This window comes from Passer domesticus, chromosome 1 (assembly GCF_036417665.1).
Source record: "Passer domesticus isolate bPasDom1 chromosome 1, bPasDom1.hap1, whole genome shotgun sequence".
Taxonomy (NCBI): domain Eukaryota; kingdom Metazoa; phylum Chordata; class Aves; order Passeriformes; family Passeridae; genus Passer; species Passer domesticus.
Genome location: NC_087474.1, coordinates 37,765,231 through 37,784,487, shown reverse-complemented (window position 1 = coordinate 37,784,487; position 19,257 = coordinate 37,765,231). Strand labels below are relative to the sequence as shown.

Sequence of the window (19,257 nt, the reverse complement as noted above, 5' to 3'; positions counted from 1 at the left end):
ATAGTTCCCTGCTAAGCATACCATTTCCAATATTTTTCATAACAGAATTACTTATCTTTGTTTCCTAGCCCTGTACAGTTTGCTTTCTGATCCTATTGTCATTTAATCTGTTGCAAGAAATGCATTCATTGGGAAATTGTTAAATAGGATCTCAATAAACATTTGGATTGTATTTAGCAAGTAGAAATCTCTAGGAGATTTTTGCATATTTATTTGTTGAATTTCAGCTTCCACTTCAGGTTAGATGAGACATAAACAATTATACGGCACCTCTGGCAAAGAATTAGTCTTCAGAGCAAGTCAAAGTAACACTGGGAATTTCGAGGAAGATTTTTGAAGTTTTAGAAGGAACTTTGCTTTGCTTTGTTTTAGCTTCATATATTTTATATCATGTATGGAATTAATGTTGTAGACTTTTACTCTGATACATCTTGTTTGTTTAACTCTAATATATTTTTCTGAAAAATATTTATGGCTGCACTGGTCAGAGACTGCACCTTTGCACCTTTGCCTGCATCATTATGTAAAAATTACCCTAATTTAAAGCCAGCTAAAATGTTTCAGGGGTGGTGGTATGTTTGTTTGTTTGTTTATTTGGTTTGAGGTGTTTTTTTGTTTGTTTGTTTTTTTATTTTCCCAGGGTCTATGGATCAGACTCTGCATTGTACTTTGTAACAGAGGCCACAGATAACTCTGATCTGCCAGAAAGGTTTCAATAGGTTTTATGCAAGATCCAGGATCAGGAGGCCAGGTATCACAGGGCTTTTGTGCCCCAGCAGAGGAAATACTTCTTTGGATGTGTTCTTGGCCTGTTTCATTTTAGGAGAATCTCTGTGTAAATTATAAGTGAAAATTAATGTAATTAATTGTAATTAGTATAGTGTTTATAGTGGATACATGTTCCAAAATCTTCAACAACAGTGCAGGAGACTTCATAGTTTCCAGGAACTGTAGATTTACAGTAGCAATTAGATCACTTAGGCCAACCCTGAATACCTTTTGAACTCTGCATTTACTGTCCATTTGCATCTTTGAAAATCCTCCCACTTATTGACAATTAAGTTTGATGCCTTGTTACTTGTGTACATGAAAGCAATTGGCATACTCTTTCTGTTTGTGTCTCAGTGTGCCTTGTTTATTTAGTAGCATTGCTGGATTTTAAGTTCTGGAGATAAACCAACGCATTAAGGGCACAAGGATTACCTGCTGTTCATTGCTTGTCCTTTCTTGCATGCCTGGATATGCAGGAAGGACTTGCACTGAAAGTGAGACTGATAAGCTTCCAATTCTCAAAACAAAGTGCTATTTTTATGATATAGTAAAAGACTTGAGATCACACTTTGCTTGGTACTCTGTTCCTACACATCCACATGTTCTTTGAACTCTGTCCTTAATATTTGTCCTATAAAATCTGTGTTGTTTAAAGGGGAAAAAACAATAAAGTGCATTTTAGAATGTGTGATCCCTTAATGTTATTTCATACTTTGATGGGAATAATCAAGGGTTGGAGTCTGTACTTTGATTAGCAGAAAGATATCCTTGTTAAATCCTTGAACTGTATTTTCTTTTTAGCCACATGTTTCTGCTGTCATTTCCAGTTTTGCAGAATATTATGTTCTGAATGAGGTTCATGTAAACTTATTTTTCCTATTTCACAAGCATGAGGAATCATTTGTTAGTACCTAGCCTTGTCTCAGAAAATTAAGATTACTCAATCTGGATTTGTGATTATGGCATGAAATTCTTCCCACTACTTCTTTCATTTTCTTCCACTTAGGTAGGCATCAATTTTTCTTCAAGTACTAGTAAATCTTTGTGTACAAGAATCCCTGCCCTGCATTGTAATTATTCTTTCTCTTTCTCGCTCTCTTTTTTTTTTCCTGGTGTTTGCAAGACCAATTTGTAGTTTTCAGTGGATTAAACTTGTACCTGAAGAAGATGGGGAGTTTTTCTGCCTTTGATCACAACTAGAACTGTCCACCTAAGAGAGCTTAGTTCAGGCAGATAACTGCCTTTCAGTCAGTGGCCAGAGGAAGCCAGCATTTAATGAAAATTTAGAGTCTGGATGCATTTCATCTGGGAAATTTATTTTTCCTTGAAGGCAGAGATGAGGAAGAATGTGCAGTGGTGCAGCACTGAATGAAGGATAGCAGAGGAGATACCAAGACTTGATGCAGGAGCAGAAGGAGATTTACTTCTTCAGTGTTACCTGATAGGATCTATTTTTGTCTAGAGATGTCACCTGACAGAAGTCAGGAGAGAGAATATCCAAGTAGTTTAGATGCAGCTAGAGGCAGGGAGCTAAAGCCACAAGGGAACAGAAGAGGCAGTTGAGGTGATCTGAATGCACAGCTGTATATAAAAATAGTAGTTGGAAGGAAGAGGTCTTTGAGGAAGATGACCACGTACTGCATGTGGCTATAATCACAGCAGAGAAGCTGGCACTAATTGGTAGTGGAGAAATCAAGTGAAAGACTGATGTGTTATGATGGAGAACTCAGGAGGAAAAAGGCAGAAACAGATGACTGAAAGAAGAGTGGCACCAGAAGAAAAAAAAGGAAAAAAAAAAAGAGAATAAGAAGGGGATACGTAGAGATTTGAAGCTGAGAAAAAAAGAAAAATGTGATTAAAGAACTGAGGACAACAAATATAAGGTGGTTGGGCAGCCCCAGGGAAAAAAGGAAAAAAAACCCCAAACCCCATGAAAATCTGGGTTTCCTTGTGATATGAGAAAGACACAAGTGTGTCAGTCTGAAGACTCATTTTCTTTAGGTGGAAAGGCACATCTGTTAGCAGAGTTTTCTGAGGAAAGAGCAGTGTTTATTTTTCCAAGACTAAAGAAACACTATGGAAAGATAAAACTAAAAACAGTCCTGGAGAAGAAACTTGAGACAAAGATTTCAGAATCCCTTTTGCAACAAACCAAAGATTAATATATCCAGCCAGAGAAAACTCTCCTAAAATCTGTGGCTGGTGTGGTTTTAGTATAATTACCTTGGTCTTTGAGAAGGAGGGTGGGTGAATGACAAGCTAATGAAGATGTACCAAGAGGCATGAAGAACTCAGGGTCATGCAGGCATGAAGAGGTCTTCATGCAATGGCCATGTCTGTACTAGTTAATTAAATGGAGTCTAGAAGCAGTCCTTGGCCCTGGAAGTAAAATGTACCTACTGTTGACTGTCCCTGGCCTAGTTTTGGTGTGTACTTACGGGAACTCACCTGAACTGTTCTCAGGTAAGGTTCGAAAGTTATCTTGGGATTCTTCGCGGTAGGCAATTTAACAGCAACCACCCTGTTTTGGAGGGTGACAGACTTTATTAGCATGGCACCTTTCTGTGCCAGTTGGCCTCAACATTCTTGGATATGTTTATTTTGCTTGTAGAAATAGAGCTGCAAATGGCTCAGTACATGCAATCCCTTAGAAACTTAGGACATCGACAGTCTTTTGATGCAAGCTGTGACAGGTAGTGAATATGATTTCTTTCTTAAAATGTTGCTGAACTGAGATGTTGATATGCACTCAGATTTTGTTTTTATGGAGCACGGTGACATTGTAGAAGAGTTAGTTATACAGAGTAAGTTTGTATGAAGCATGCATTTACTTATTTCCATTTAAATGTTATACAAGCATGAGCAAACATAGGTCATAAGTAACACTCCGTCTCACAGAAGGACAGGCTGTGAAATTAAGGAAACATGGTCATGAGGTTGGTAGGTAATTCAGTTGGCTGGACTAAAAAGCGCAAACATTTAAAAGTAGAGAAAACATATTTAAAAGTTCTTGAAAACTTGTGTAAAAACAAGGCAAATCTCCAAACCTAAACAGATAAGATAAATATGGATCTAGAATGGAATAGGTGTAATGGGAAGGTGATGGAGACATGGAAACTTTGCAGTAAGTGTAGAAAAATGCATAAAACAAAATTTCATGTGTTGTTCTGGATTTTGAATTCAGGAATGGTTCAAACTAAAACAGGAACAGCAAGAAAAGTATCACTGAGAGCCTTTATCTTAGCAGAACAGGCTAGAAAAGTGAAACCCAGAGCATAAGATAGTTCCTTGATGAATACAAGGAAGGGGCTGGTACAGAGGAAAGCTGGTTAATAAAGCTGAACAGTGTTGACACATGAACAAAGTTAGTAGCAGATGTTAATTTTAGCAGAAAGCAGTTAGTTGACTCTGAAACTGATGTTAGATCATCCATTTTACTAGAAGCAGCATGCACCTCAGCTCGCATTTTCTAAATGGGTTCATGAGCATGACCTGTTCTTAACCAGGCACAACATTGGTTTTGTGAGAAGCTTCAGAGATGAGCAGGAGGATTTGCACTTTCCTTTCAAATGGTTTAGCTTCTGAAGAGCCAAATGCAACATTTTTGGAAAGGACTGTGCAGGGTATTTGGCAGTTCTCCTCCAGCTTATCATCAGTCTTTCAGCAGTCATCCTACACTCATGGATCCTTTCCTCTTCAGTTACAGAATTATAGAATCATAGAATGGTTGGGTTGGGTGTTTCACTAGACTGGGTTGCTCAAAACCTCATCCAACCTGTCCTTGAACAGTTCCAGGGATGGGGCATCCATAGCTTCTCTGGGCAACCTGTTCCTGTGTCTCAGCAACCTCACAGTAAAGAATTTCTTCCTAAACTAAACCTACCTACATTCAGTTTAAAACCATCACTTGTCCTTACACTGCATATCATTGTAAAAAGTCCCTCTCCAGATCTCTTGTAGGTCCCCTCTAAGTGCTGGAAGTTGCTCTGAGGTGTTCCCAGAGCCTTCTCTTTTTCTGCCCTTTAGATTTTCTCTGTTAAGGGTTGATGTTGTATGTTCTCCATGGTCCTGCCATCACAGGTGCTGTGCTGCTTTCCTGGTTCAGCTGCATGGGAAATCAAGCCCACACAGCAAGTTCACCTGAAGGAGCTTGTCACCAGGGAGTGTTGTGTCAGACTGTGTCAAACTGTTGCACAGTATTTTCTCTCAGTTTGCCCTGTTGCTGGAGCAGGATTTCATGGAGAGCATTCAAAATGCATGTCAGTGTAATATTGGGAAATGGTTGTTTTTTTTTTTATGTGTGACTGAATGTGAATGTAAATTGATAATGCCAAATTGTGAGAGAAGATAATTTTTTGTCTTTCTTATTATTTTTGTTGGCATTTACGTATTTCTATAAATACTGTGTAGTCAAATGAATACCAGACTGATGAATGTGGAAGCCCTCCATGTCTCTAAATGAAAACTTTCAAATATAAATAGCTTTAAAACTATAAATAGAAAAATATTTATACTATATTTATCACTAACCACTTTTTCCCCCTTTTTCATTGCATCACCCATTTTATTTTTAGTGATGCTTACTTAAAATAGTTTCCCTGCTTCCGTGTTGGCCATTTTATAGCCACTGTGGAATCCAAGTGATTTTTAAGCCAGATGGTAGGGAAAGTGTTCCTTACTTGAGCAGTGTGAGCCTTGTCTGTTCAGACCTTCTTCATTGATAGCATCAGCTTTTTCTGTTCAGTTAATTTCACATACATATTCCTTAGCTAGTTTCAAAAAGTGATTCCAGCACTGTTCAGGACCTCCTGTTCTTCCTACATTGATGTTATTCTATGTCCCCCTCATAATATGGTAGCTCTGGTTTTGCTAACATACTAAAGTTCATACTCTTCATGAAAGTCACTGTGTTGGCAGCCAGAACAATTTTTTGTATTCTAATTTAATTACAATACAATTCTAATTTAATTACAATACAAATTCTAATTTAATTACAATACTGATGTGTTGGTGCATGTCACCTCAGCTGCACACAAAGTAATAGGAATAGCTTTACGTTTTGACTTCACTGTTGAAACTGCAGCTTCCTATTACATCGTTTTCCTTCTTTGTGTCTGTGTTCATAGATGCATAATTTAAAGTAGGGTTGAATGTAGTGTAAGCCACATTACTATTAGGTTTTGCAGACCACTGATGTCTTCCAACACTACGTGTTTGAAGAGGATGCAAGGGCACCACATGGTTCTTTTCTCTTGAACTGTCTCAAAAGAGGGAAGTAAGTAAGGATTGGCTGATTATCTGTACACTGCTCAAAATGGCAGACAGAGTGTCGAAATGCAGTTATTTAAGGCAAATAAGGTCGTGGTTGGTTTCTTGTAACTCTGACTGCGTGCTTTGCCCTCATCCTGAAACACTGCTGCGGGAAGGAAGAGGAGGGAAGCATGATAGGAGTTCTTATGGCAAAGAAGTAGGAAACAAGTAGGACAAGTGGACAAGTTTTGTGCCCAAATCGCCAGCAGCAAAATGCATCCTGGCACTTCTGAGGCAGTGGTGGTTCCCTCTTGTGCCAAGAGAAATGCCTTCTCCTGTGTCACTTGCCAGCAACAAGGAGATTTGTCTGTACAGGCAGATGAGCTGGGCCCAGGGTGCACCTCAGACCATGTCAAGGTGCTTGGTACCATTTCTTGTGGTGTTAGTGGGGTCCCAAGACCAGCAGATGTGAGAGCTGATGTGATGAGATGGAGTGTGAGAGGTGATGTTCCTGTCTCTGCCCAAGTCTGTGCTACTGTAGTCATTGCCATGAGACCACCTGGGACTTCTTGCAGATCTGGAGGAGCAAAGACAGAAGCAGAAATGTGTTCTGTCATCTTTGAGAGGTGGAGTAGGCATTGCTGCTTGTCAGATAGGAAGTTCCCAGCTCCTACTAGTTGGCCAGCTACTACTCATGGACTAAAATTGTTTTCCTGTCCTTATCAGGCAGGAATTTTTTCTCCTGCCAGTAAGCCATCATGAAGATTCCTTAACTGCACATCCAAGCAGATTGCTGTTGCACCCAGCCAATGACAGATGAAATGGTCTGTGTTCATGGGGCTCTGAGACTCGGAAGAATCATGGACTCATTTGTCCATCAATCTTCATGCTTTGAGGCATGCCAGCATCTGCAAGCTTCTTAGTTTTAAATGTGATTGATGTAGTTTTATTTTTATGCAGTGTCTTGGGATGCCTGCTGAGAAGGGCTCTTAAAATAGGTGTAACTTAATGTGCTGTTCAGACTTCTCATTAATCTGCTTGTCTTTACTCTTACCCAGAGGTGAAATACAAAAGCTACAGAGGGAGGAGTTTGGAATAAAATTATATAAAAGGGGACTCTGAAATGAAGACATTTATTATTGAGGACTAAGACTAGGAGTGGAGGAAACAGAACAGGATGTTCAGAAAGTCCAGGCCCTTTGGCATGAGTTAAGGAGCTTGGAAAATAAACAGGGCTACAGTGAATTTGTGAAACAATGTTTGTCTTCCTAAACTGAATACTGGAAAGGATCCATTTCACACTTTGCTTTTGCCAGCACCCTGATATCTATTGTAGCACTCATCTTCAGGCCTCTTTATTTTCAAAGAAAAGTTTGACTTTGTGTTTAGAAGTTATTTGTGTTTCCCACTTTCTTATGGCACTAACACGGTCATGTTGTGGCTATGGGGCTAAACTTTGGAGTCTTAATCTGTTGTCCTGCTGTGCCACCCTGTTTCTGATGTTTGTATTTCAACTGCAGTGATGGCTAATGGGCTTAAAAGACTCCACTTCCACTTTGCTTCACTGCTGCTTTGTCTGCATGGATACATTAAGCAGGGCCAGGACTTGTATCTTATGATTGTCCATATTGTTTAATTTCTAGCACATTCCATGACATGATTTTGGTCCGTGCCAACTAGCACACTCCCAGATGACAGCTGTGGCAGGATGGCGTGGGAGAGAGACTGTTCTCAACAGGCATTATTGAAGAGGTAACCATGTTTTGCAGGGGAAAACAGTGTAAAGATGTGGATTGGAACTGGCTTTGCCTTTCTCCCTGAGCCTCTGGATTCTGTTGTATTTTATACGCTAGGACCAGTCTCTCTCTTAGCATTTGCAAAAGATACTGAAGTACAAACTTTTGTTTCCTCATTGCATCGCTAGGTGCTGTTATCCACAAAAACATTGAGCCACCTCCTTCTTCTCTCTGTGGGACATCTGCTCAGGCTTACAGCAACGCTTCCATAGTGATAAGATCTTTTATCTTTCAGTAAGAGTCAGGTTAGGGGCACAATAACATATTTTATGTCAAGCTAGTTCACAACAAAACCAGTCCCTCTGAACCCGAGTGGGCTTCCCAGAGAGTGGTCTTCCATCATGCAGCATATTTGCAGGCAGAGGTACAGCAGTAGCTCACAAAGCCACTGTTGTCACAGGCCCACAACAGCAAGTTAGATAAGTAATTGCTGTTCTGGTATGTATGTATTTGCTTATCACGCAGGGTCATGATGATTGCACATACAGATTGTTCATTTGCTTGCAGATCTTTTTTTTAATTTCACACCATAATTCACTCTTCAGGCTTTGTTTGTTGCACTTTACATGAAAATTAGGAATGTTTATTTTTCCCTATGGGATTTCTAGTTTGTGAAGCCTCTGCATTTCTCTGTTGTGTAAGGGATCACTGAATTCCAGAGCATTGGTGATGCTTTGGCTGAATGTTTTTTTCCAAATATTGTTTGTGTAAGATGAAATATTATCTATGTGAAATATTCTTTATAAACCTTGATTGTTATCTTTCTAACTTCATTTTTTAGTGTCTGAGTTTTTAGTTGCAAATGGAAATACTATTAAAACCACAGTCTTCCTCACTCACTGTTGCAAATATTTTTTTATTTAGGTAGTACATGGTGTGATGTTTGTAGGATGCACATCAACAGTAGCTACGGGCTGCAGAGACTTGGGTTTTTGTCTTGAAAATGATAGGATTAGCTGCACAGTGAGCCTGTATCGATCGTGAAGATTTAAGCTCTTGAGCCTGTTCTTGGTGTGACTGGAGCAGCAAAGGAAGAAACCACTGCTGAGTCATTGGACTAACCAGTATAGGATTCTTCATCATGACAATCCGTGTACAGCACTGTTATCAAGGGGATTAGAGACTCTGAGCAAAAGGGATTTTGTTGTGTTAGTGCTAGATGAAATGGTGCTTTTACAAACTGGTGTGCTGGGCAGGTTTGAGGCTAGTGAGAGCCATGACAGTAACAGTCACACAGAAATTGTTAGGAAAAAGAAAGGCTGGGAGGGGTGCAGGGTCTCCTGTGTAAATTCTGTTTACAGTTGTTGCCAGTCCATGCACTCCTCAGTATTCATTAGCTGAAGAGACTGAAAAGTCAGTCTGGAAGAGATTGTGCTGACTACAAGTTTCTGTAGCCTTTGGTGGTGCCAGCTGCAAAAATAGGCAAATCCGGCTCCAGTGGAAGGGCGTGATGGGGCAGCTCCAGCCCAACTGCTACCCTGGAGGCTTTTTGGAGGCTTTGGCTGGAAGCCCTGAAATGCATCTCCCTGGGGAGGACTGCATTGCAAACAGACCTTGCCCTTCCCTGCTGGTGGATTCCTTTGGCAGTAGGCTGGCATCAGAACACCTAAACATATTTATGATAAACTGCAGTGATTTTTTTTTTGCCCCTCTTTGAGATGGATGTGAGATTTGCATTGTGTTCATTAATTCATCTCACATATGACCCTTTCAAAAGGTCTCATTATAGCAGCCATTCATTAGTGGTGGCATTGTGCCTGGCTGAAGGCCAGGTGAAAACATGTTTCTCAATTTCTCACTCTTACATGTCCTAAACCAAACATTAACAGCTCCCCATTGATTAAAGTGACTCTTGATTGGATCAAGCCTACTCTGTTGTAGGAAACAAAGGACTGGAGGAGTAGTTCCTATTTTTCCTTGGAGTTTGGCTTTCTTAAAGAGGAGAAGTGAGAGGTCCTCTGCACTCCAACCTGAAGGAATACCTTTGAAATAGGATATTTGTTTACATGTATAAAGAGATTAGCATTAGAAGTAATTTAGAAGTTACTTTATGCATGCTTTAGAGGACTTTCTCTTTTCCCACAGAATTATGGTCCTTGGTAACTTGGTCAACTCTGTGTTGGAAAAGTCTTTCTGGGAAGGGTTTAATGTACAGGGAGAAAAAAACCCACTGAACATAGCAAACTCTCTGCTGAAAATGAAGAGTTTAAAAAACCACAATTATATCTGTTATAAATTTATGGGTTTTTTCAGGGAATAATTAATCTTTCTTGTTTATCTTATTTACTTACTTTTCATAGGAAAGAAAAAATATTGGGATCACTCAGTAAACAAGAAGTCTCAATAAGAGCCAATGTTTGCTTCAGACAGCAATTGGACCACAGCAAATGTGGGCAGGCTGGTGTTAGCTCCCATGAACTGTAATGACACTTAGATTGTTGCTGAACTAAGTATGCAGGTCACTGGGTAGGTCTCTGCGTCCCATACTGGAGCTCTTACTGCTGTATGATTCACTGCTTTTGGGACCTGCATTAGTAAGATTAAAGTCAGTGCTTTGCCTACCTAGCTCCTTCCTGCAGGGAATGCAGGGAAAAAATACTTGTGAAATCCTGAGCACTCAGAAAAGAAAGAGATCCACCTTGTTGCAGTGATTTTGAGGCTTTTCTGTACTTTTCTGTGGGAGAAATTGCTGTGTTGCTTCATTTTCGTTGGTGTTGTTCAGACATCAGTTATTCAGTTCCTACCCCTTGCACAAGTGCCAAAAATCACAGATGTGGAAATCTTGGGCACTGTCATTTTTCGCAGCATTCATGACAAAAAGACAGTTGGCCCCAGAGATCAGAGGCGTCTTTGAATATGAAAAAAGCACTTTTAAGTGTATTCTTCCTTTGTAAAGGCAGTTGCCCATTCAGACCACAGTCAAGTGTGAGCACCCTTAGCTGGAACCCTCTGCTGCAGTGTGGTCTTGCTCCTGTTTAGAGTCAACAGGGTTGTTTGCACCACTGCAGCTCATTAGCCGGGCTTTTCATCAGCTGCTGAACTTCATTTGTTTTCTGGAGTTTACTCCCTTAAAAATATGGTAGCCATCAGTAGAAAACCAAATGAAACGAGAAGTGTTGGACTTGTTTTCTGTTTTAGGTATTATGTGGTTCTATAGCAAATAAAAGGTATAGATTATTGAGTTTTATTCAAACAAATAATTTGCAACAGCTGGTAAGGAAGGGGAGCAGCCATGAGCTGAAAATAAAATTTACAGCACAATTCCATGTATGCTGTCAGGGAATCATTCCCATGCAACTCAGTAATGGCGCAGAGATTTCAGGGATTATGTTCAGATTAAATGTCATCAAGAGCTGAGCCTCGGCAGTATGCCAGAAAGGTCATATGAGGAAAGTCCCAAACTTTTACACTCAAATAAAATTGTGTTCTGCTTAATAACCATAATACACTGCAAATTTGAGCATAAATAATAACTTCGGTTAGGAAATAGCATAATTTTATTTTAGAAAGTTTATTATTTAATTAAGGTTCAGGATTTTTCACTGCTTTTTGGGATTTAAGGCTATGTTGGGAATTTTATTTGGGGGTACAGGTATTTTCTTGGTAGCATGACATTAGAAACTTTATACCAAAGCTTTTACAAGTTCTAAAATTTGAAATTTTTCATTTTCAAGTTACACATGAATGGAACAATAGCCTGCTAATAGTACCACAAGTATTTTTATTTCACAAGCACCCGTGTTACATTTAGGAAGTCTAAAATGCTGTAATTCCATGGCATTTATAGAAGAATACTTTATTATTGGGAGGGAATGAGAAAATAGTTAACAAATGCGTAGTTGAGAATTGCTTTTTCTTTTATTTATCTGTGGCTGGTCTGTTCCATTCCAAAATACCTGTGGAATTATGAAGGAATATGCTGACAGTCTAATACTGCATTGAGAATGTGTCATTTTGGTTTAATCTGGTCTGTTTACAGTAGATTGGTTTCAATTATGGAAGGGAATTCTTTCCCTAGGGGATATCTATACATGGAATTGTAGAGCCTTAGCTATACCACTTGAAATAAACACTCTTTTAATCTACTTGCCATCTCTGAAAAAAAACCAAAAAACTGAAGCTATTTAAAAAGTGATTTCTTAAATCTCTTAAGTGCTCTCAAATGTGATCCTACTATGCCTGTGCCTAAGGGTCTATGATGATTTTTTCTATATAATTTCATTTGCTGCCTGGCACTGACCCCAGCAGTGGTGTGGGTACACCCCTTCCTGCTGCCCTTGGTGGGCATCAGGTCTTACAGAGAGAATTGTCCCAAGATTTTCTTTTGGGTGCAACCAACCTCCTGAATCAAACCACTGCTGTTGGATTTGATTTACCAGTGAGCTTCAATAAAAAGGGAGCAAAACTTGGAGTCATTAGCCAAAGCAGTGATGAGACTGTGGATTCAGGGCTCCCCCTTTATTTTCTTGTTATATATGCATCCCATATTTGTAAACCTTCTTTTAGGTATACTGAATATACCTAAATATGTGCTTATTTACCTAAGTATGCATGTGCGTGTAAACATATGTGTGCATGTGCATGCTGAAGTTTATTTTCCTCTTTCTCCTCCTCTCCTGTTTGCTCACCTTGCCTGCTGCAGCAAGGCACAAGACAGGGAAGAAAATTGTTTTAGCTGACGAAGGCCAGCATTGCAATGTGACAGTCTACAAACTCATCTTCAGTTCACTGGAGTGTGGAGGTTGGGAGGTAACAGTCAGAGTTGTCAGATTCTGGAAGGGGTCACAGTGATAACAGTGGGATCAAAAGTCAGACTGGAAGGAGATGTGGCTGGGAGGAGCAGCAGGACCCCGGGCTGGGCGCCCAGGCTCCTGAGGCAGAGGTGCTGCCAAGTTTTGCAGAGCAACAGATTCAATTGGTTTGTTATTTATGAAGGGTACGGTATGCAACCCTCAACATGGCAGCAGTTCTTTAAAGTGCAGATGCAAGAAATTTCAGTTAGAAGTCAGTCCTTTAAATACTATGAATAAACAATATAAATTCATTAATTATTTCAATAAACTTAAAGACCTTATGTTGTACCATTAATTTGTCTTGAATTATTGATAGGATTTTTTCCATTACTTTTCTATACCTTTATTTACACTACAGTCAGTAAAATTTTACTATCCTACAGCCCCAGACACACAGTAATAAATCAACCCTTATTTCCTTATTTGCTTGAGGCTAATGTGACAACAAATAGTCTGTTCACATACATTATTTCTTTGTACTACATCATATGCAAATATTTCAATTATTATCCTTTTATCTCTATAATATTTTAACAACATGATACAACATGTTTCTCTGATAAATTGAGTTGCATAAAAGCAGCTGTACATCTGCATAATGCTTTAACAAAACATTCCCTCTATTTCAAGTTAAAATGTGTGTTCAGCTTGGGAATATCCTCATAAAGAAACTTAATTTGCCTTATTAAGAAACACTTGGGTATTCCTATAAGTTTCAAATTTTTTTTTAAATAATGATTTTATCACATTTTGGACTCCTGCCTGCCCAGGCTGCCTGGGGCTGGCAGAGGTTTGGTAAGTTGAGTTCTGCAGTTAAATTGAGTTGGTTTCTTGTTTATCAAGGATGTAGCTTGGCTTTTTTTCACTTTTTTTTTCCCCCTTCAGTGAATATTTATGTAACTGGATGTTTATTTTCTAGTATTAATCCTTAGTGGCTTGAGAATGATGGCTTTCCCTCTAAAGCTGGTAGAACCCTGAAAAGTGATGTCGCCCCAGCAGGGTTCATCCAGCTTCGTACCTGTGCAGCGCTGCATCACCAGCATTATTTTTTTGGGCAGGATTGTTCTGGGAGTGAGTTGTGAGTTCCCTTGGCATGGTGCAGCCTCCTCCTGTGTGAGTGGCTGTGTCCCGCTGCCTTGCTCAGACAGGTGGGAGTTTCAGTGCCTGTGCTGTCACAGGGATGGCGATGGCAGGGCTCTGCTGGGTACCTGTGTGCCAGGGTGCTGGAGGTGACCTGGGTGTGCTGCCCACCTCAGTATGAGTTGAGCAGCAGGTACTCAGGGCTGTGTGAGGTTGCACTGGTTGTATCCTGAAGTATTTGAAGTGTTTTATCCTAATAAAGCAAAATATGCGAGGGAGGAGTAGGTATGTCTTCCCCTTTCCCAAAGAAGGGAAACACATGATAGAAGAATTAATTTCCTCTTAACTCTGCCTGTACTGTCTCGAGGCTTTTTATGAAACCAAATAGCATTGCTAAGCATCTGTTTGCTGGAGAGTGTGAAATAGCCAGGTGTGCTTTGTGTAAAAGCAAGTGATTGTAGCCTGAAACATCGCTGCAGACGCTTCGTGAGTCAGATCATTCATGACTGCAATAAGGAGATTATTCATGGCAGGCTCCTCATTGTGACAATGGTCCTTTGTTTGAAGACTGCATTGTGTATGTGCTATACTTCCGATTTGAAGATTCCTTCTCTGCTAGAAAACAGCACTGCAGCAGGGAACCAGAAGTGAAGATCAGTGCTGCTAAGTTCAGGATGTTACTCCGTGCTGGAAATAATTGGGAAAGTTCATAGTTGAGTTAAAAGCTGCAACCGTGAACTTCAGTAGGATGATACTCCTTCCTCTTGGCCCTAAGGTAGGTTTTTATTTGATTTTTAGTGAGTTGTCTTCTTGGTTTTGTGGGTTTTTTTAAATTCTGTCTTCTGATTAAAACTGGTTAAATACTGCCAAGAGAGTTTTGCTGCTCACGATCATATTAGAGGTATTTTGTCTTGATAGTGACAGTCCTTTATGTACACAGCCATTTTGTTTAAGGAAAGGAAGAACAAAACCACAGCATTTCTTTCATGTTCAGAGTCAAGTTAATTTTTAGTTCGCCCATATTCTTAATTTTTTATGAAATAATTCTTTTCTCCATTATATAACTTTCATGAGGTCCCTGCATTGCAAGGTGATTACACTTTGTGGTGGAACCATGACCAGGCTGTTTTAGACTTAGGTGCTATAATATGGCTTGGATTTGTCTCCTGTACCCCTGGGTGTCCAGACTGAAACCAAGGCACGTTGTGCTCCAGATCTTTCCACCAAGGGGAGCATCCTTGTGTGATCTTCCTGTGCCTGGTGCAAAGAGCAGCTGGGCAGTTCATCCTTGATGAGGCAGGCTGGGAAGCACGGGGTTCTGGAATCCTCCTGCTCTTCCATCTTGTGGAGTCCCACAAAGCTCAAGGCAGCTCTGGTGGCTGTGCTGAGAGGAGGGAACCTCTGCCACAACTAGGAAGATGATGATGATGATGGTGAGTCAGGGATGACTTGTGATGGCCTCACTGGGAGAGACCATCCCAGTGTGGCAGCAGCACCTCAGAGGGAATCACCAGAGCCGTTTGCTACGGTGGTGGAGTTGATGATAACTGTGTTTCCCATGGTCGGCAGCTTGTAAGGAAAACAGAGCAAACTCGGTTCTTGAAAAGCACATCTGAAACTAAAATACTGCTTTTGTTTTTACTTCTGATTCCAGCTTTTGTCCTTGAACCTCAGAGGTTTCCTGGTGTTTTCTTTTGAAACTGTGCTGTTTAATGCAAGGCAAACAAGACTAAAATAAATCCAATGCAAGCATTACAGAGACTCTGTCCTCTATTTGAGCATGTGATTTTTATTTTTTCCCCCCGATTAATTATTATATTCTACAGCAGAATATTGTTTGGATTGTTAGCGATGAATTTTGAACTCCAGTATAAATTTGAATTCCAGGTCATTTTGTTGCAAGTTCACATAATATTTATATGCTCACTTTCAGAAATAAAAAAGAAGGACTTAATTGTTTGACAGGAAGAATAAAGCATTTGAGTGTTCTGTATTGTGTGGGGTTGTTATGACAGACTTCTTTTGGTTGCACAGCATTCAGATTATACATCAGTAGGGTAATGTTGCATTATATCATCTGTTGGTATTTCTACAAGCAATTTCATGACTTCATTAAAAATTTACAGTGATCTGAAAAGCACTTTGTGATAGATATAGTAATAAGTATACACATGTGATTTTGTATAGTGTTATGTAGATCTACATTTTCTGCATTCTATAGCAAGAAATAGACTACTATTCCTCTTGAGATAGTTGCCAGGTAATTGAATTTAAAATCTGAATTTTTTAATGAAGCTTTTAGTATTTGGATTTTAGCCATTTCAGTTGCAGCTGACAAAAAATGCTTTCACTGTTATTGGGAAAATAATCAAATTGAGTTTGCTGAAACAGAGATAATTTTTTGAGACTTGATTTATTTACAAATGAGATTAAATGGGAATGCAATAATACTTTTTGCCCTAAGCAGTCAAAGGGAGCAGTGTTTCCTTATTACCTTTTCCACACATCTAGATCAGGGCTGTTTAAATTCCTGGTTTGATTTAGGCTTGAACCATGAGTGTATTTGACCTTGCTATGATTACATTAACTTTCCCTGATGGTCTTGGAAATGTGGCACATCTTGCTGTTTTTTCGAGTTTCTTTGACAGTGGATTCAGCATTCCTAGGTGTCAAGACTGTGCATGACTGTTGGATAGCCATGAAGATGCAGATTGATTTCACAACAAATAGCTGAATAGCCCTTAGTAAATTAAATGAGTAATGCAGGTTAATACAGTGTTATCTTGTTATTTACTGGAAAAGATTCTTTTTCTTCATGAAAGGAAAAAAAACAAACTGTAGAATTCTGTTGTCAGTGAACTTTTGACAGTTTTATTTAAAAATTTGGTTTTCTATGAAAAAATATAAATTGCTATGAAAATGTATAAAACCTTCGTTGTGACCACTTAGTTACCTAGTTTAATAGATATTAATGTAATTTTAGCTATGCTATGCTTGACGAAGCCCTAGGATCTTACATTGTTTATAAGGATCATGAATGTCAGAAAACAGGTTGGGAGTGAGGGATATTGGCTTCTGAGATAGTCCCCCATGTGTAAAAGTGCAAAATGAGCAGTAATTATATTGTGACTAGGATGACATGTAAAGAGCAGTTGTTGGGAGAGGAGAATCTTGGAGACTTAGAATCTCCATCCTTGGAGATGCTAAGTACCTGATTTCAGTTTTCTTATTTCTTTTTATGTTTTGAGAAGTTCACAGATTTGCAGTTGAAGCAAATACCAGGTTTGAAACCCCTCAGCAGAAATACTGAATTGTAGCTACTGCGTGTACACAACAGAGGAAAAATCTTGACAAGAAATCCTCCCATTTCCAGTTTCCTTAAAACTCTCAAAAGGAAGAGTCACATGAAAATATTTTCTTTAAATTGTTTGACAGTGCCGTTCAAAAATGAGATGTTCTGTACTCCTACTTTTTAGCTCAAGCACAACCAGATAATGATAATTCTTAGACTTGTGATTATTCATTTCTAAATTTATTAATAATGGTACTCTTTCACTCTTGTGCAATTGCTTTCCAAAGCAATCTCTGTAGTGCAAGACAGCCTGCTCATATTATCTCTTTTACCACCGTAGCCGTCTCCTTTTCTTTTTCTCTTTTTTCTTTTTCTCTTTTTTCTTTTTCTCTTTTTTCTTTTTCTTTTTCTTTTTCTTTTTCTTTTTCTCTTTTTTCTTTTTCTTTTTCTTTTTCTTTTTCTTTTTCTTTTTCTTTTTCTTTTTCTTTTTCTTTTTCTTTTTCTTTTTCTGTTTCTTTTTCTGTTTCTTTTTCTTTTTCTGTTTCTTTTTCTTTTTCTTGTTAATTATTGTATAAAACTTCGCATTGTATGAAAGTTTAATATACAGCCTTGCTAGAGAAGAGAATGGAGGGAAACAAGATAAATTTGCCTAAAAGCAAATTGAAGTCTAAAATTGAAGTAAAGCTCTTAACTGAACTGAACTTTGAAATATTTATCTAGATCAGTAATGATTTCCTCTGTAAGCACTGTAAAAAAAAAAAAAAAGGAAATCTGGAATTATTTGCCTAAGGTTGAACCATATCATTATTAGATACATGTCACTGCTATCGGTGGGTTATTCAGTGGTTAATATGTAACAGTCATTCTTTATAGTGGTCAGTTTATTTGTATCAAATTTTGCTCTTTAAGATCTTCACAAATGTTGGGAAAAGAGTGGGAGGAGAGATTTATTTTCATAGAGTGGTGAAATTAAAAAAAACACACTACCACTAAAACTATTTTAGGACTATTTAGAGGAGATTTTTTTACACATGCTTTCAACAATACTTTATCCAAAAACATTTTCTCCACATCTCTCATTTTTTTTCTCAGTCTGCAATAACTATACCCCAAGGGTGTCTTCGCTTCCTTCCAAACTTCTCCTGGGCTTGGGGTTATTCCACCCATACACAGAGATCTCAAAACACTTGTTCACAGAAGTGTTTTTTTCTCAAGACCTCTGGAAATCAGTCTTTCCCTGAGACTGAATTGGCCCATTGTTCAGCTCAGCACTAAGTAAACAAAGAATCTTCATATTTATTAGGAATGGAAACGTATTTCTATGCTCATGAACTTCTACAGAGAAATCCAATTGCTCAGTCTTTAGTGTAACAACACTGTTGACACAATTTCTGGATGCTTAGCATCCTTTTTTGGTATAACCAGAAGAATTTGGAATATGTGGTAAAGGCCAGTGCACCACACCACAATAAGGCTGTATTTCTCTGTTTTCCTCTGTCTGAACCGTTCTGACTTGCAACAGGTGATGGTCCAATATGAGTGAAATATTTAAATTTACAAATGTGAGGAGGGTCTCTTTTAACTCTTCTGTAGGTACACACCCTTAATTGCTGAAAATTTCTTAAGGAATTTCTGGGTTAGTTGGAGAGCTTGGCTGTAGAGCTGGTGTCACTGAACTTCAGAGCTGGAGAAGACCTGAAATTTATCTGGTGGATTGTCACCTGTAGACTACAGAGATGACTTAGATCAAAACTTTACCTGTCAGAAGGGTTTCAGAACAAGTAAAAACAAACTGAATGCAGTTTTTGAACTTTGATTAATTTTATTGGATTGTTGCACTTGGAAGGATCCTGGCCAGCCCATTTACAACAGCACCAAAGTGGGCAATGATCAAGACAAATGTCTTAGTAGTCAGAGTCACAGAAACCTTCTGGAAGCATCCTTTAATCTGGTGGTGTGGCATGTGTGGAATCCCTCAGGGGTTACTGTCATTAACTACTCCCATGAGACTCCTGACAGAGAAGGTTTTTCAACACCAAATGTGAATCATGAAGCATGCCTTTGATTGATTGCAGCCTCTTGTTTGGGAATGTAATTAATGCCTCGGTTCAGCTGCCAGCACGCTGATGTGCAGTGATACTTGAGATGCCACAGAGGGTGTCCCCCTTGGCCTCCAGCAGTGGCCCTAGAAGGAAGGATATCTCTGTGAGAGATGCCCCATGAAGTTGGGGTGGTACTTGGAAATAGGCAGTTGAAAAAAAAGCCCTTCTGTCAG

The 19,257-nt window shown here is 39.1% G+C and overlaps 1 protein-coding gene across 9 annotated transcripts in view; it reads left to right on the top strand.

Annotated features, from left to right (window-relative positions):
- THRB (thyroid hormone receptor beta) overlaps positions 1-19,257 on the top strand; it is a 156,090-nt gene that overhangs the window by 40,652 nt on the left and 96,181 nt on the right. Inside the window, exon 3 of one of the 9 annotated variants that reach the window (XM_064414610.1) lies at positions 7,665-7,773. The exons of 7 other annotated variants lie outside the window; for them this stretch is intronic. The gene's annotated coding sequence lies outside the window, so the exon portion shown is untranslated. Of the gene's footprint in view, positions 1-7,664; positions 7,774-14,447; positions 14,466-19,257 lie in introns of those variants that run through there. One more of the 9 variants, XM_064414657.1, reaches the window with a different exon arrangement.